The sequence below is a fragment of the Macaca thibetana genome, chromosome X (assembly GCF_024542745.1).
Source record: "Macaca thibetana thibetana isolate TM-01 chromosome X, ASM2454274v1, whole genome shotgun sequence".
Classification (NCBI taxonomy): Eukaryota; Metazoa; Chordata; class Mammalia; order Primates; family Cercopithecidae; genus Macaca; species Macaca thibetana.
The window spans coordinates 97,461,350-97,478,496 of NC_065598.1; the positions used below are offsets into that span (position 1 = coordinate 97,461,350).

General features: G+C 37.8%; 1 protein-coding gene and 1 non-coding gene across 5 annotated transcripts in view; both read left to right on the forward strand.

Annotated features, from left to right (window-relative positions):
- Window positions 1-17,147, forward strand: part of TCEAL2 (transcription elongation factor A like 2) — a 647,988-nt gene that overhangs the window by 325,707 nt on the left and 305,134 nt on the right. The window contains exon 1 of one of the 4 annotated variants that reach the window (XM_050775988.1): window positions 8,059-8,062. The exons of the other annotated variants lie outside the window; for them this stretch is intronic. The gene's annotated coding sequence lies outside the window, so the exon portion shown is untranslated. Of the gene's footprint in view, window positions 1-8,058; window positions 8,063-17,147 lie in introns of those variants that run through there. 4 annotated transcript variants of the gene reach the window in all.
- Window positions 14,753-14,859, forward strand: LOC126946975 (U6 spliceosomal RNA). Its single transcript, XR_007722837.1, has one exon. It is a non-coding gene; the product is annotated as a U6 spliceosomal RNA (small nuclear RNA).

The window sequence follows — 17,147 nt, forward strand, 5'->3', positions numbered from 1 at the left end:
CAATTTACACTTCAAAGTGCCCTTCGAAATCAAGCTGAGGCTTCCACTTTGTCTGTAATCTTACCTTTGCTTGGCTTTTTACTTTTCCCTGTCCTGCTTTACCCATCTTTTTTCTGATTTCCCTTGGTAGCACTTCCTTAAAAAATTACTTGCACATGAATTTTTATGTCACGTTTTCTTCTAGGAAACATGATCTGAGACAGGTAGTAAGTTGTGGAGTTGTATGTGAAACTTGGCATTGTATCAGTTTTAGGTACATGATCTTAGCTAGTTTGTCTGGTTTTCTGCTCTAAGCCATTTAGGAAACAAGACTCATATGAATACACATGTAGAGGATAAATATAAATATAAAATGTAAAGAAAAGTATAAGCATGATTTTGGTAAATATGATTTTCTGTATAATTAGAATATAAAACTATAGAAGTTCTTAATTATCTATTCATTACAGAAAAGCAAGGAAATAAAAATAAGCAAAATGGAAAAAATGCAAACACCTCATTACCCAGAGACAGCCATTATTATTATTTTGGTGGTTAACTTTTCAGAATCGTTTCAGTTTATATACACATTGTAGCTGATACGAATACTACTTCACAAACTTGGGTGTGTAAGAAATGTAACATTATTATTTTTAAAATATCAAAATTAAATCTGACTTCAAGCTTCCATCCCACTTGACTGGTGGAAAATTCAGTCTTAGTTAGTTATTTTGTGTCACTGTTTTGAAGAGTGCCCAGAACATGGGGCCCTGTGGTCACTGTTGCTATGTTCATTGTCCAAGCCTAGAAAGCAGGGAGTTGTACTGCTTTTGTGTGAAGATTGGTCCCAGGATTCTGCTGAGACTGGAAGTTTTGAGGTTTGGGGTCCAACCCTTTTAACTGTATCATAGAGTTGTTCTCTTCTGAGCTCCTGCTGTCTCCCTTGGGCACTAGTTGGGAGTAGAATTTTCACTTAACAAAGGATCTGCAGAATTCTATCATTTTCCCCAATCTTGGGAAACCCTCCCCATCTGGTTGCTTTCCCTCTTTCTCTCCATCATCTCTCTCCCTTTCCCAGAAGCACAATTCTCCCTAGGAACTCAAGCTTTTAGAAAACAAAAGCCAGGAAGGGAGGTTGTTGGCAGACAACATCTATTTTCAGTCCTATAGCATCAACTTCCCCAGGGGTAAAGGAGTACAATGGGCATGATTATTTTGTTGAAATTGGGGGTGGTGAGTAGAAAGAGAAGAAAAATACAGTGAACACAACACAAAATAATAAATTGATCCCTCAATACATTTACCTGCCACACATATTTTCATGATGTTGAAATTATGTTGAAAATACTGTATTTTTGCTTGATTTTTTAAAACAGTATACTGTGTCAATAATATACTTGAAAAATTATTCTTTAGACAAATGGGATTGCTAAAAAAACTTCTGCACAGCAAAGGATACAATTAACAAAATGAAGAGTCAATCCACAAAATGGGAGAGAATATTATCAAACCGTGCATCTGATAAGAGGCTAATATACAAAATATATAAGGAACTCAAACAACCCCGTAGCAAGAAAACAAATAACCTGATTAAAAATGGGCAAAGAATCTGAAAAGACATTTCTCAAAAGAAGACATACAAATGGCCAACAGATATGTGAAAAAATGCTCAACATCTCTAATTACCAGTGAAACACAAATTAAAACCACAAAATGAGATATCACCTCCCACCTGTTAGGGTTGGCTATTATCCAAAAGATGAAAGACAACCTTTATTGGCAAGGATGTGGAAAAAGGACACCCATGTACACTGCTGGTGGAAATGTAAACTAGTACAGACATTTTGAAAAATAGTAAGGAGGTTCCTCAAAAAACTAAAAATATAATTATCATATGATCCAGCAATCCCACTGCTGAGTGTATATCCAAAGGAATTAAAATCAATATGTCGAAGAGATATCTGCACTCCCATGTTCATTTCAGCATTATTCACAATAGTAAAACTATGGAAGCAACCTAAGTGTCTATCCACAGATGAATGAATAAAGAAAATGTGGCATATATATGCAATGGAATACTATTCAGACTTAAAACAGAAGGAAATTCTATCATTCATGACAACATGGATGGAACTGGAGGACATTATGTTAACTGAAATAAGCCAGGCATAGAAAGACAAATACCACATGATCTCACTTACATGTGGTATCTAAGAAAGTCTACCTCACAGGAACAGAAAGTAGAAAAGTAGTTACCATAGGCCTGGGGAAAGGGAAGAAATGAGGAAAGGGAAAATGTTGATCAAAGGGTGTGAAGTTTTGATTGGACTGGGGGAATAAAAGTTTTAATAGTCTATTGTACTACATGGTGACTACAGTTAATAACAATGCATTGTATATTTCAAAATTGCTAAAAGAATAGATTTTTAATGTTTGCACCACACAAAAATGATAAGTTGGTGAAGTGATGCATGTGTTCATTAGCTTGATTGAATGACCAAAACATCACATTGTACTTATAAACATACACAATTATTGTCAATTAAAAATAAATTAAAAATAAAAAATACTGTCAGCAGTATCCCACTATTTGTAATAATCCAATCTATTCTTATTTGTCTTCTAGGTTGTATTTAATCATATTTTCATTATAAATTCTGCTGCACTATTCACAGTAGTAAAGACATGGAACCAACTTAAGTGTCCATTAACAGTTGACTGGATAAAGAAAATGTCATACATATACACCATGGAATAATATGTAACCATGAAAAAGAATGAAATCATATTTTTTTTAGCAACATGGATGCACTGAAGGCCATTATCCTAAACAAATTAATGCAGGAACAGGAAAGCAAATATCACATGTTCTCAATTATAAGTGAGAGCTAAACATTAGGTATTCAGGGACATAAAGATGGCGACAACAGACACTGGGGACTACCAAATGGGTAAGGGAGAGAGAGGGGCAAGGGCCGAAAAACTAGCTGTTAGGTATTACACTCACTTCTGGAGTGATGAGTTCAATCATACCCCAAACCTCAGCATCAGGAAATATACCCATGTAACAAACCTCCACATGCATCCCTGAATCTAAAATAAAAGTTGAAATTATATAAATAAATAGGTAAATTCTGCTGCATTAAAGAACCTTGTAACTTATCATTTCACATTTACCTAATCTATGTTTTCCACATTGGTAATAGATTTATGATTTTTTTGTTTAGAAATGGTTTAAATTAATAAAAATTTTAAAATACAAACTTATCAAATGAAAGAGGCCCATATTCCCTACAGCCAGAGATAAACAGTTTGGTGTATAAGTTTTAAGTTATTTCCTATGCATATTTAGCAATACTAATAATATTTGAATTTTTAATTGAAAAAAATTACTATGTATTATTCTTAGTTTTGTAATCTGCCTATTCTCACATAATGTAATATTGTGGGCAACTTGCATATGTTTAAGTGTAGGCTAGATCATCCTTTTACATGACTTCATTGTATCCCTTGTATGAATATAGCATATTTCTAACCAGCATTTACTGTAACTTAGATTTTTCCCCTTTTTCCCTCTTACAAACAATTCTTCAACAAACATGCTATACATACATTGGGGTGCAAATTTGATTGTTTCTTAGGAATGGAATCCCTGGGTCAAAATGTAAATAGATTTATGATTCTGATGTATAATACCAAGTTACTGCCAGAAAATGTGTGCACTTTGACACTTGAATCAAACAGAGAATGTTTCTCATACTCTTATTAACATGGAATACTATTCTTTTTCATCTTAGCTAATCTATGGGCAAAAAAGATTATTTTATTTGTTGATTATTAGTGAAGCTGAACGCCTTTTCCCATGTTTACTAGTTATTTGTATTTCTACTTCTGTGAATTGCTTTCCCATTGCCTGTGGGGTGTTATTTTTCTTTTCTTCTTATAAGGTTTCTTTTTTATACTAAAGATGTGAGCTCTTTCTCTGATGCATTTGTTGTAAGTATTTTCTGTGTTTGTTTTTTGCTTGTCAGATAGAGAACCAGCATCCACTGTTTTAATTTATATTTCTGATTAATGGTAAATTTGAGCATATTTTTGTTGACATATTTAGTATAATGCCTTTAAAAAATATTTCAAATGGGTCAGGCACGGTGGCTCATGCCTGTAATCTCAGCATTTTGGGAGGCTGAGGTGGGTGGATCACGAGGCCAGGAGATCAAGACCATCCTGGCTAACACGGTGAAACCCTGTCTCTACTAAATACAAAAGATTAGCCGGGCATGGTGGCGGGCGCCTGTAGTCCCAGCTCCTTGGGAGGCCGAGGCAGGAGAATGGCGTGAACCTGGGAGGCGGCGCTTGCAGTGAGCCAAGATCGTGCCACTGCACTCCAGCCTGGGCAACGGAGCAAGACTCCGTCGCAAATAAGAAAAAAAAAAAAATTCAAATGACTTTGTCTTATAAAGTGTGCCATCAATATATTTTTTATTTAAATAAAATGCATAAAATAAAACGGTTTTAAGCAGGTAGTAACGAAATCTTGTTAAAATTGAATGAAATTATAGAAGATAAAAATATAAGGCCCAGTGTAGTGGTTCACGTCTGTAATCCCAGCACTTTATGAGGCCGAAGCAGGAGGATCACTTGAAGCCAGGAGTTTGAAACCAGCATGGCCAATATAACAAAATCCTGTCTCCACTAAAAATATAAAAATTAGCTGGGCATGGTGGCACATACCTGTAATTCCACCTACCCAGGAAGCTGAGGCATGAGAATCACTTGAACCCAGGAGGTGGAGATGGCAGTGAGCCAAGATTAAGCCGCTATACTCCAGACTGGGCAACAGAGTGAGAGTCTGTCAAAAAAAAAAAAAAAAAAAAAAAAAAAAAAAGTATAAAGCATGAAATTTGTTATGTATTTAACTGATAATACATGTCTTGAATTTTCTAATTCTGGGTCTTTTATTCCCTTTCTGGGAGAAAAACCTTTTTGTAGCTCAGATTCTAATATGTCATACAATGCAGAAACAGCATAAAAGAAATTCAGCAAATTTTCTGCTATTATAACAAATACTTGGGAACATTTTTATAACAAAATCAAATCTCTCTCTGAACTCCCTGTTGTTATTCTCCAAAGTTAACAAATTGCTGTTTATCCTTTATACTATTTCTTATGGAGTTCTTTGAATTTCAATTGGACCACATTATACCCATTCAGCCTCAAAATGTGACAGGGTGGATGTAGTGAGGATTGTTATTGAAACCAAGCACACAAAAAGTGCCTTGCATACTGCTTGTCCTATTTGGGAGATACTGGGCAGCTTGGTAAGGGCGGGAGGAAGTTGTCCTTGTGGAAATTTTACATTCCTGGATTTGGTTCTATGCACCACCCCCTCTACCCAGTCTTATGTTTCTAAGTTTGGGATTGATTGTATTTTTTGCAGTGGCTTTTTCATTGTGTGGGATTTGATATTGCCCTTCAGTAGTGCAAAGGAAACACACTTCCCTTATGCAAACAGGGGGTAAAATAAGGGGATAGGAAAACCCAGGAAACAGAGAGAAATGGGGTAGATGATGACTTCATTCCCTTACCCCAAACTCAGGGGTCCATGAGTCAGTTGGATGGAGATGGTAGAACTGCCTTCTTCCCTTCCCCCAGCCCCATCAGGGTGCTCATTCCACCACACAGAAATGGGACTGACTCATGGTGCAATTAGAAACGTGGGAGTGTGTTTTTTTTCTTCTCTCCACATGCTCTCTAGATCATGCTGCCCCCTCAAATGTATTCACACTTGTAGTTCACCTTTTCCTGCCTCTTCCACTAGTAGCCAGGTAAAGCTCCAGCAGACTCCTGACTCACAGGAGGTTCATCCTCAAAAAGTGTGAGTCTCCTTTTTTCCCCTTCAAATGTACTGCTCTGCCTATGTCTTCTCAGGCCTATTGAGACTCCAGACCCTGCATGAGACAGTGACTGTATGGTCCTTGCTTTCCCAGAGAAATGTATGGCTCCTGCTGACCAACTTTCTGAGTCCAGTGGATTTGTTCAAGGGAGCAGGAAGGTAGCTGGATCCTCTTTGGGAGAGGGCTGTGTCTGGGCAGGAGGTGGAACTCACAGGTTCTGATCAGATCCAGCAGTGATAGACAGGGAGATATTTAGTTGTAGAGTAATGTGGTTGGTGAAGTAGATTCTTTTAAAATAATTAATGTAACCCCCCTTGGCAAAGTGAGAAAAGCTCTGTATTTGTTGAGGGCCAGGCAAAGGGCTTCTGAGAAGTCACTCCAGCTCCTCAGGAGTGATTCAGAAAGGAGGACAGAAGAAGAGCCCTTGGATGAGGTCTGTTATTGAGAACTGTAAAGGAAGCGGAACCCCAGGTCCAGCATAATCTGCCCAAAGCAAGTGTAATGATTCGTGGTCGTGGTGGAGCCTGGGCAATAATTTCATGCAGCAAAGCAGTGGTTAGACACTTTGGATGAATGCTTCAGCATTTGTCTTCTCTCCTGATGTGCTGGCAAAAACTAATCACGAGTAATTTTTCAGTATGGAATACGAAATACCAAATAAATCATCCAGTGAATAAGGATCCTAGGAAAACTAGCAGGAGCTCCTCCACCAAACGCTGAACTGTAAGCCAGGAGTCTGAAAGACAGTTCCAAATGCTAAGGTAATAATACAGCCTTTAAAGAGAACACGGAGATGTGGGTAATAACGAAATCACTCTGCTGCCAGGTCAACAGACATTGAGCTTCTCTGTTCAGATTCCCTTTCAACCTCAGGCTCAAATCACCCATCACTGTGAACTTAGACTGAGTGAAAGAGGAGACAACAACCCGAATAATTTGTGGCTGTGGGAAGCCTCCTCATATAACGCTTAAAAATGATGAAGCCCCTGCTGTTGGTAGAGTGAAGAGAGGGCCTTCTTTGCGTGAAAAATATATTCATCACAATGATTGGTTGGTCAGACGTGATTCTCTATTACTGTTTCATGTTGCAGCTAATCTTCTCTCTTCTGCTCCTCATCACATTAGTGTCACACATGGTCTTCCAAATTTGGAAGCAACGTTGGACAACTTAACTTCAGGAGATGAAAGATTTTCAAACTTAGTGGACATCTGCAACTTTCAGAAGAAGAGAACAAATAATGGACCAAAAGGGAAAAGGACATGTACTTCATTATTGCCTCTTGGCATTTAATAACTGGCTCTGGTTTCATTCACAGAGCCAGTCAGCTCCACACCATCAGGCATGAAAGCAGACAATATAAAGATACAGCAGATTTCCTTGCCTCTACATCTGCATATTTTTGTCATTGTCTACCTAAAACTTCTTATTTTGTATAGTTTTGGTAAATAACCTTTACTGTAAATACTCTTTATAATGTGACAGGAATTGTAAGTATGTTACATGTGTAATTTAATTATCACCACAAGCTTATGGGGTAGGTACCACTATTATGCTCATTTTACCAAAGACGTAATGGAGGCTGAAGCGGTTTGTCTGCAGCATGAGCTTATTATAAGTGGCAAGGTCAGAACTGAAACTCAGAATATACGTCCCCTCCAGACACATGCTCTCAATCCCTAGGATGTTCCCTGATGAACAGAGAGCGTCACAGTCTTCTATAGTTCTCAGTGTACAATTTGGTGCAACAGGATGGCTCCTTATTATCTCAATTTCTTCTTATCTTAACATGAACTCCTTTGAGGCTGTAACCTGATGCCAGAATCAAGAGAACCCACGCTTTTAACATTTTGTAAGTAGCACAATGATACACTTTTATAAGTTCTTTACATGTTAGCAAACAATGTTTCTGTTTTATTCCCCCCCCCCCCCCCCGCATATTATTCCTTGAAATCTACTTAGAACATTTGTGTGAGGGTGAAAGAGAACACAATGTAATTTCTTTGGAATTTTTTATGTAGGCAATAATGTCATCTGTAAGTAGTGACAATTTTATTTCTTCCTTTCTGATCTAAATACCTTTTATTTCCTCTTTTTGCTTTATTGCAATGACTAAAAGTTCCAGCACTATGTTGAATATGAGTGGTGAGAGCAAAAATCCTTGCCTTGCTCCTGATCCTGGGGGGGGGGGGGGGGAAGATTTAGTCTTTTGCCTTTGAGTACAGTGTTAGTTGTATATCTTTTGTAGATGCTCTTTTATCAAGTTGAGGACATTCCATCTATATTCCTAGCTTGATGAGAGTTTTTTATCATGAATTGGTGCTAGATTTTATAAAATTCTTTATCTTTGTCGGTTGATATAATTTTTTTTGGAGTATTCATATGGTGGATGGATTACACTGATTGGTTTTTAAATGTTGAAACAGCCTTGCATTCATAGAACATAACCACACTTAATCATGGTATATAATTCTTTCTATATATTGCTTAATTCTATCTGCAACAATTTTTAAAGTATTTTTATGCTTATATTTATGGGGGATGTTGATCAGTAGGTTTTTTTTTTTTTTTTTGGTACTGTCTTTGTACTGGCTTTGGTATCAGGGTACTACTAGCTTTATAAAATGAAAGTGATCCCTCCTTTTCTATTTTCTAGAATTGGTATTAATTCTTCTTTAAAGGTTGTTCAACATAATTTACTTATGAAACAAATTTGGACAAATTAGTGTGATTTAGCCCAGTTTTATTTTTAATGATTTTTGCTTAAGTTTCTGTCACTGAGAGCCCTTCTTCCATTTTTTCCTATCCCTAAAATGGGTGTTTCATTGAAGTTTTACATCCTCTCCAAAACTTAAGGTGTTTTAGTTAGTGGGGCTGTCAGTCTAGCACTTTCCTCTTCACGACTCTTGGGGAACTTATATCCACAACCCCATGCCCTGTGATGAGATCCACAGGGACAGACAAAGCCGGTAGTCTCTCTGGAATGTTGTTAGGAGCTCATGTATTCACTTAGCTCCGTCTCCTGTGGCTGCTTAGAGAGCAGTGGGCTTTGAATTCCCTCTCCCAAGCTAGCTCACACTGAGAAACAGGCACTGCAGAAAAGGCAATCAATCTGAAACTTGGAAATAGGAGGCAGAGAGGGGGCGGGAAAGAAGGAGTGGTGCAGGGAACCAGACTGGGAATGTTAAATCGCCACAGGACATCTTCCTCCTGCCCTTACCAAGCTGTATTCAGAATGTAAAACATAGTGTTTGGTTTGGCATTGGTATTATAGTTGGAAAAAACTTCAAGAGAAACTCAATTTATACTGGCAATCTTTCTCTACTGCTTTTTTAAAAGTCTCCCTTTAAAAAAACATTTTTTCCTCTGTTACTGTTTCCGATTACGAAAGTAATCCGTGTGGTAAAAATTCAACAATGCAGAAGTATATAATATAAAAAGTGACTTTCTCCTCTTTTTCTGCCCTTTCTCTTATTTTTTAATTTTTATTTGTTTATTTATTTATTTATTTATTTATTTATTTATTTATTTATTTTTTGAGACGGAGTCTCGCTCTGTCGCCCAGGCTGGAGTGCAGTGGCGCGATCTCGGCTCACTGCAAACTCCACCTCCCGGGTTAGCGCCCTTCTCCTGCCTCAGCCTCCCCAGTAGCCGGGACTACAGGCGCCCACCACCACGCCCGGCTAATTTTTGTATTTGTAGTAGAGACGGGGTTTCACCATGTTGGCCAGGATGGTCTCGATCTCCTGACCCAGTGATCCACCCGCCTCCGCCTCCCAAAGTGCTGTGATTACAGGCATGAGTCACTGCGCCCGGCCTCTCTTATTTTTTTAAATCCTTCTCAGGTTCCAATTTGGTGCTGAACTTGCCCACATTTTCTTCTTCTTACTCTTCTTCCTCGTCCCCTTCTCTAAGAGTTCTAAACCATTTTTAAGGGAAGCCAAGGCTTCCTTTAAAAAACCAAGGCTATTTGTGTTTGCATAAAGCACTGGCTACTAGGCACTTACTATATGCACCGCCTTGTAGCACCTACCCTCTTCCCATGCAAATGACTCTGCCCAGCTCTCCAGATATCTACTTACAGCATCTGGCTTAGCCAAACCATTTCACACTAACCTAGCCACATAAAACTATTTCTGGAGAAATCTCTAACATCTTGGTTAAAGAATATGTTTTTAGCACTTTTGAGTTATGATTTGAGGTGGAATATTATTGTGTGGGAGACTGCTATTAAAATAGTTTTGGCAGTGAACTCTGAGCGGGAAAGGCTTTCTAACTTTGCTCCCTCTCCTATTGGCTGGCATTTAAAGCTGGATAGTTTTGATTGGCCAATCATCTGCTTAAGGCATTCCTTTGTTTCTTTACTTCCCAGGTAAAGGACTTGGATATTTCTGTTATATAAACATACCTCGGGCTTTGGAGTTAGTTATATCCCTTCTGATAGTCAAGTACATAGGTAGCAAGGATAAAGTGGTTCAGTGTGTGGATTCTGGAGTCATACTTCTTGCCTGCCCGTCTGTTTGCCTGCCCGTCTGTCTGCCTCCTTATTTTTCAAATCCCACAACTACCATTTACTACCTATGCAATGTTAGATAAGTTAGCTAACCTTAAAGTACATCAGCTTTTTCATCAGTGATGGTGAGATTATGGTAGAATGCACCTCAGGGAGTTGGTGTGAGGATTACATAGGTTAATGTGTGGAAAACCCTTAGAACAGACTCTGCCATACAGTTGGTCCCAAATAAATATTAGCTATTATAGTAACTACATAGAAAATATCCAGTAACTTACATATGGCCAAGCGACCAGAGTCTCTATATGGTCATGGGTTATACAGAAGATAAAAATGTAAGATAGTTATTCCCTAAAAAAGAAAGGATCAGAGACCCTAATTCCTATACACCAAGGATAAAGGATAAAGGTTGTAGCAATAACTAAATTATTTAGTGTTTCCTGATAATATTCCGTTCACTCTTCCCATTCTCACCTCACTCGATCATTTGTGTGGCTATAGTGGGGACAGAATTCTTGGCAGTGGAACTGACAAGGATAGGTTTAATAGGGTATTTATGATAACCCCTTTCTGAGGCAGCTGGGATTGGGAGTTGACCTCACTCCTGTAGCAGGGAAGGATGTTATGCTGACAGTAAAAAGAATTTACTTGCCAATAGTCTCTCTTTTAATTTATATTACCTGAAGGCCTTAGATGCCACAGTTACTCTTTAAGGAAGAATACTTCAACTTATCTCTTTATGTCTAAACACCTTTCCCCAATATATTCTCTCATTAAACTAACAAGCCGGCCTACTCTCCCAGACTATCAGATACTTCCTATCTTTCTTTAATCTTGACTCAGTCTGGACTTGTGGATAATGTCCCTCTCAATAGCCCCTTCAATTTCCTGGACTTGTCATTTTAATTCACATCCATTTGTCACTCTTCAGCCCTGGATCAATTTTCTCCGCTGCTTCAACGAGCTCCCAGCCCCTGCTGCTGCTGTGCCTGCTATTGCGGCCACTGTAGAAATCCTGGTGACAGGGTGCTCAGAGGCTTTATTTCCACATTAAAGAGCTTCAGGCTCAGCTAGGCTCTCCATCCTACTCTGCAACCTCTTTACTTGTCCTAGTAATCTCCTCGCACTGTAGTGTATGGAAGAACAGGGCACTTGAGGTTTCACAAATGAAAAACCCTTTCCTTTTATGATGGCACAGTGATAATTTGCCAGGCCTGATCCAAGGGCTGTGCTACTTAATTAGATGTCCCCTCACTGATGTTAACAGCACATACATAATTTTGCACCCTTTCTTCTACCTTAGCTGTATGTGAAATAGTATTTTTGAGCTATTAACTTATATTATTGTTGCTTTTCTGGGTATATCACTCTCTGCCTTCCTGTTATTCAAGCAGATATCTGTGCTTCAGTGAAGGTTTGTAGCAAGGTTTCCCGGTTTTTGTGTTTTTATAAAAACCTGAGCCCATTATTCTAGAAGCCTCCGAAGCAAACAAGAATAACAAAAAGAAGTATATTCCCCAGATTAGAGAAAAACTCTCCCCAACCTCAGTGGTGAGAGGAGAGAAGGAGAGGAAATGATGACAGCCAAGAGTCCAGAGAGGAAGTGAATGCAGATTGTGTCAAGGTGGATTAGGGCCTGGACAACCTTACAGAGGTCCTGTGCCTAAACCTACAGAGAAAATAGTTGAGAGAGGTTTTGGAGACAGGAATGAGGGACTTTCAGCAGCCATCTCCAAGGGCCAATGACCCACACCTGTGTGACTTATTACTCTAGGACTACATGTCCACCACCAACCAGTATCTTTGCTTCCCTCCCCCTTTTGCACTGGACTTTAAACACAAACCTGCTGAAAGGGAAGAACCCAAACTTTATGGGAACTAGATTTTTGCTGCCCCAGGGGAGTGATAGGCTCAAAATAGAAATTAGGTTGAATTATTTCAAAAGTTACATTTCTTGCTCATTAAAGTAGATTCTTAAAAGAAAGAAATGATGCTTTTGCACACTTGAGTATGTGAAAAGCTTGCACACACAAGTTTGTGAACATTGCATTTTGGTAGAGCTTTCTCTCTCTTAAGTAACATTTTAAAATCAACAGCAATAGTCATACAAAGCACTGGCTTTCAGATTGGCTTCCAAGCCAATTTCTAATGGACCTTGGTAGAGCTTGAGGGGAAAGTATTTTGGTAGGAGTTTGGACATCAACCAGCACAGCTTTCTCCAAAGTACTTTCCCTTTTATCTGTTTAATGTGAATATTATTGTAACATTCTCTTTAAATGGAAGATTCAGATTAAAAATTTTTATAGTTGTTCTGTGAGCTAGATCTATATAGGCAGGATACTAATTTGTTTTGGTTGTTGTTTTGTTTGTTTTGCTTGTACAACTTTGGAACAGGTTCTGAAAGCAATTCCCAATGTTTTTAAAGCAATGACAACAAAAGTGCATGGCTTCTTTCAGAGGGAATTATTTTGAAGGTCAGCACTTGGTTGCATTTTAAGTTCTCATGTTTGCTAAAGAAGAAAATCAGTCTCTTGGCTCCAGGGTCACATGCTACATTTTCACTGTCAATACAGTTCTGATAAAACAGGATTAATAAATCTGTTCCTTAAAATGCAAGGGCAGAACTGTGAACAAGTAATATTTCCGTTGGGCTAACTAGAATATTCTTTGCTGGTTGAGTCTATTATTTCCACTGCAATAATCATTTCCATTTCACAATTAAATGACACTCCAACCTCTAACAGAACAGGAAATGGCTTTCTCGTTCCAGGGTTCAAGGAAGAGTGCTTGAGAATGAATAATAGTTTTCTTCATCATCCTTCACTTCCATAATACAATGCTAGCATACTGGGTATTTCTTCCTTCCTTCCTGAGACTTTTCAGAACTTTACCCAGGGGAACTCTCTGGGCTCTGGGCTGTTGAAGGAGGCCCCTAGACAGAAGAATAACTGCTGGAAAAGAAACAGTTTCCACCCAGACTCTGGATCTGTACCCTTCCTTCTCATGTACCCAATAGTCTGAGAGCATCCAGTTTTGGTTTGCTGTTAAGGGGTGGATTCAGCACATACAGCAGGTAGCTGCTTCATCTTGGATGATTCCAAAGACTTCTTTTACTTTATGAAATCCTTGGTCCTTGGTACTGACTCTTATGGTAAAGAGGAGAGTCAGGAAGCTTCTAGGAAGGAGGTAGGAGATTCCATTCAGAATGCTCTGCTGACCATTAGTGGGCAGAACAAATTGAAAATGATCATAGGACACTAGAGGTAATCTAGGAGGGCAGTTTGTGTCCCTTAGTGCAAAATTCATGTGTTTTAATGAAGAGTAGTGTCATCTCTGGTCTCTGTTGCTGTCTCTCTTTTCTTGACAAGTTAGGGTCTCTAGACATGTATTTGTTGTGTAGGATTTTATTTTCTAAATGGTTTGGAAATTTAATTGATTTCCAGATTAAACGGATAGCACTTCTTTTAGTCTTCTCTGGGTGAAACTTGAAAGGTTAATAAAAAGTACATGGAAATTGTTTGAGCTCAGTGATTTCAGTGACTCAGTTAAGTATGAAATTCTGAAAGGACTAAATATTTTATATATATATACACACATATATATAATATTTATGTGTGTATATATGTGTGTGTGTGTGTATGTGTGTGTGTGTGTATATATATATATATATATAGAGAGAGAGAGAGAGAGAGCACAAGAGAGAGGAGAGAGAGAAAGAGAGGTCTCACTGTGTTGCCCAGGCTGGAGTGTGGTGGCGCCATCATGGCTCACTGCAGCCTCAACCTCCCGGGCTCAAGCCATCTTCCCACCTCAGCCTCCCAGGAAGCTGGGCCTACAGGAATACACCACCATGTTTGGCTAATTTTGTTATTGTTTGTAGAGACGGGGTTTTGTCATGTTGCCCAGGCTAGTCTTGAACTCCTGGGTTCAGGCAATCTGCCCGCTTAGCCTCCCAAAGTGTTGGGATTACAGGCATGAGCTCCCATGCCCAGCTGGACTAAATATTTAACAAACTTAGGCTGAATATCAAAAACCTATTTCAGTCTTTACATTTCTATCTTGGATAGGAGTAACAAAGAAGTTACAGGTAAATAAAAGATCAATTAGAAGTTGTGAGTAAATAGTTTCAACTCACCAATGAAATGCTGCTACTAAGTATAAAATATTTCTTTTACAGACACATCCTTATTTCAGAAATTTACAGTTGTACTATACAGAATATTGCATAATTTTCCCCTTTTAATGTAAAATAAATTATTTTAAAAGTTTAAAAGTTAATCAGCATTATAAAAATAAGCTGTGGCTCAAAACATATCTTTAATCTTTGAAAAAATATGCTATGACTCCAGTCAAGAATATACAGTGGTGTTCACTTTGGCAGCACATATACTAAAATTGGAATGATGCAGAGAATATTAGCATGACTCCTGTGCAGGAATGACATGCAAATTTGTGAAGCATTCCATACTATATTTAAAAAAAAAGAGTGTAGAATGTATCATTCATTCACATTTCTATCATTCTTCAACGAGTCACTTAGGAGGACAAGTGACTTAAACTTTTAGTATTAAATATCCCTTCCATGAAGAAATCCTTCCTCTGTGTAACCAAAACCACTCAAAAAAATTATCCCAACTTCTTTAAATTATGTTAGTATGTTTTACTTACTTCCATCCTTTCATTACCTCAGTAGATAAAGACAGGAATAAAGGAAGGAACTTTTTCTTAAATAAACACAATGATGTCATAAAAGGCCTTACCATTGTTTCTGTTCTAAAAGAAAACAGGCATAAACTCTAACCTCATAAAACAAATCATGCATGAACACTAAAGGTCATTCTTTCCATCACTGCTTATTTATCATTATTCAAAATGGTAATTTTTTCAGTTACACAATCACTGCAATTGCCTAAGAAAAAGGGCATTTACCTATCCAAATATGCATAGGATCATACAGTCTTCCCTCTCTGTCACTCATATATGGTACCAGATTTAGCAAATAAAGATACAGAGCACCAGTTCAATTTGAATTTCAAGTGAAAAACAATTTTTTAGTGTATGTCTCATGAAATATTTGGAACTCTGTAGTTTATCTGGCAAATCCTATCAGCTAACAGATTTTCTTCCTTCTTTTATTGAAGTGTCTTTCACTTCCATAACCACTCCTCTAATCCCAGCATTCACACAGCTTCGTCCTTACATCAGGCCTTATTCATTTCATGCATGTCCCACAATAACTTTCAGATTGTTTTCCTGTCTCCAGTCTCTTTCCTCTGCATGTCCCTGCTAGAATAGTTTTTTCTAATGCCACTTCACAGATTAAAACTCTAACAGTTCTTTAAGAAAAAGATAATTCCTGTTATTTAAACTATTCAAGAACACAAATTTATAAAGCTTCCAGATTCCTTTTTATAAAGCTAGCAATAACTAAAGAAGAAGTTATAAATATGGTTTCCCAGTAAATCTTCCAAAATTGGACACTTGGCCTCCTTAGAAAAAACAATGCAAACATCTCAAATAAAAATATTAGCAAATAGTATCCAACTTTACATTAAAAATAATAATTCTTGTTTGGTTTATTTCAGTAATATAAATGTGGTGATATTAAGAAATCTATTGCTATAATTAATTAAAAAATAGTTAAAGGAGGAAAACCGTGTGATCATCTTTATAAATGCAGAAAAGGAATGTGTCAATGTTTATCACTGAATCTGGCTTTTTAAAAGCCTTTATAAAATTGATAAATATATCTCAAGTCCAAAGCTAGAATCATTTATGGGGACATACTATAGAAGCATTTTCAGCAAATCAGGAACAATGTAATAATGCTATTGCCACTATATTTTAAAGCAGTTCTGGAAGTACTAGTCAGATGCAATTAAATGTGAGAAAGAAAGCAGTAGACACAGCAAACGAGTTCAGTAAGTGCTCAGCTATAGGATTAATATATAAAAATCAATAGCTTTCCTGTGACTAAAAACCAGCTAAAAGAGCAAGGAGGTTTTTCTTTATTACTGCATTTCCTAAGGAGCTCACCACTAAGTCTCTGTTGTCCAAATATGTGAAAAGCAATCATTTTCTTGAGGATTAAGAAACAATAATGTATACTGATGTGATGAACTGACATCCAACTGAAGCTTGATAAAAATTATTTCCTTCCTTTTGGAAGCTCTGACTTCACCTTCCACTCTCCTAAACTGGAGTTCAAATCTCAGCTAAGGCCCCAGTATGATCTGCAGTAGGTCTCTGATGGAACAGAAGCCTTTCTTGATGCCTGTGGATGAATGAACTAGTAAGAGCATGGCTGGTGTTGGGACTCCTCAGATCTGCATGTCCTTAACAACTCACTGACAGCATTCCCTGAAAGTGAAGTGGCTGTCTCCAAACCCAGACCAGAAACAGTGAAAGGATCAGCTCAGAACAGTGATCTCAATACTCTAGTTCCTGATTCTGGTTAGTGGTCTTTAAATGTTTATCATCTTAACTCTTACTCCTCTTGTGACTTCCCTTCTTATATTGTTCCACCCCCCGACACACATACACAATGATCAAGTTATAGATGGCTGAAGGCATAACAGCTGGTCTCCACTCTTCTTAGCCATATGTCCTGGAAGTTTCCAGTTAAAGAGAAACCGAGACTGTTTATGCAGTTTTTTCTACTATATAAAAAGGTGCGTAGATTATGACTAACTAATGTGGAATTAATTTCTTTTCTTTTTCTTTATACTTAGTTGCACCTACTAAACTGCCTTGGTATCCT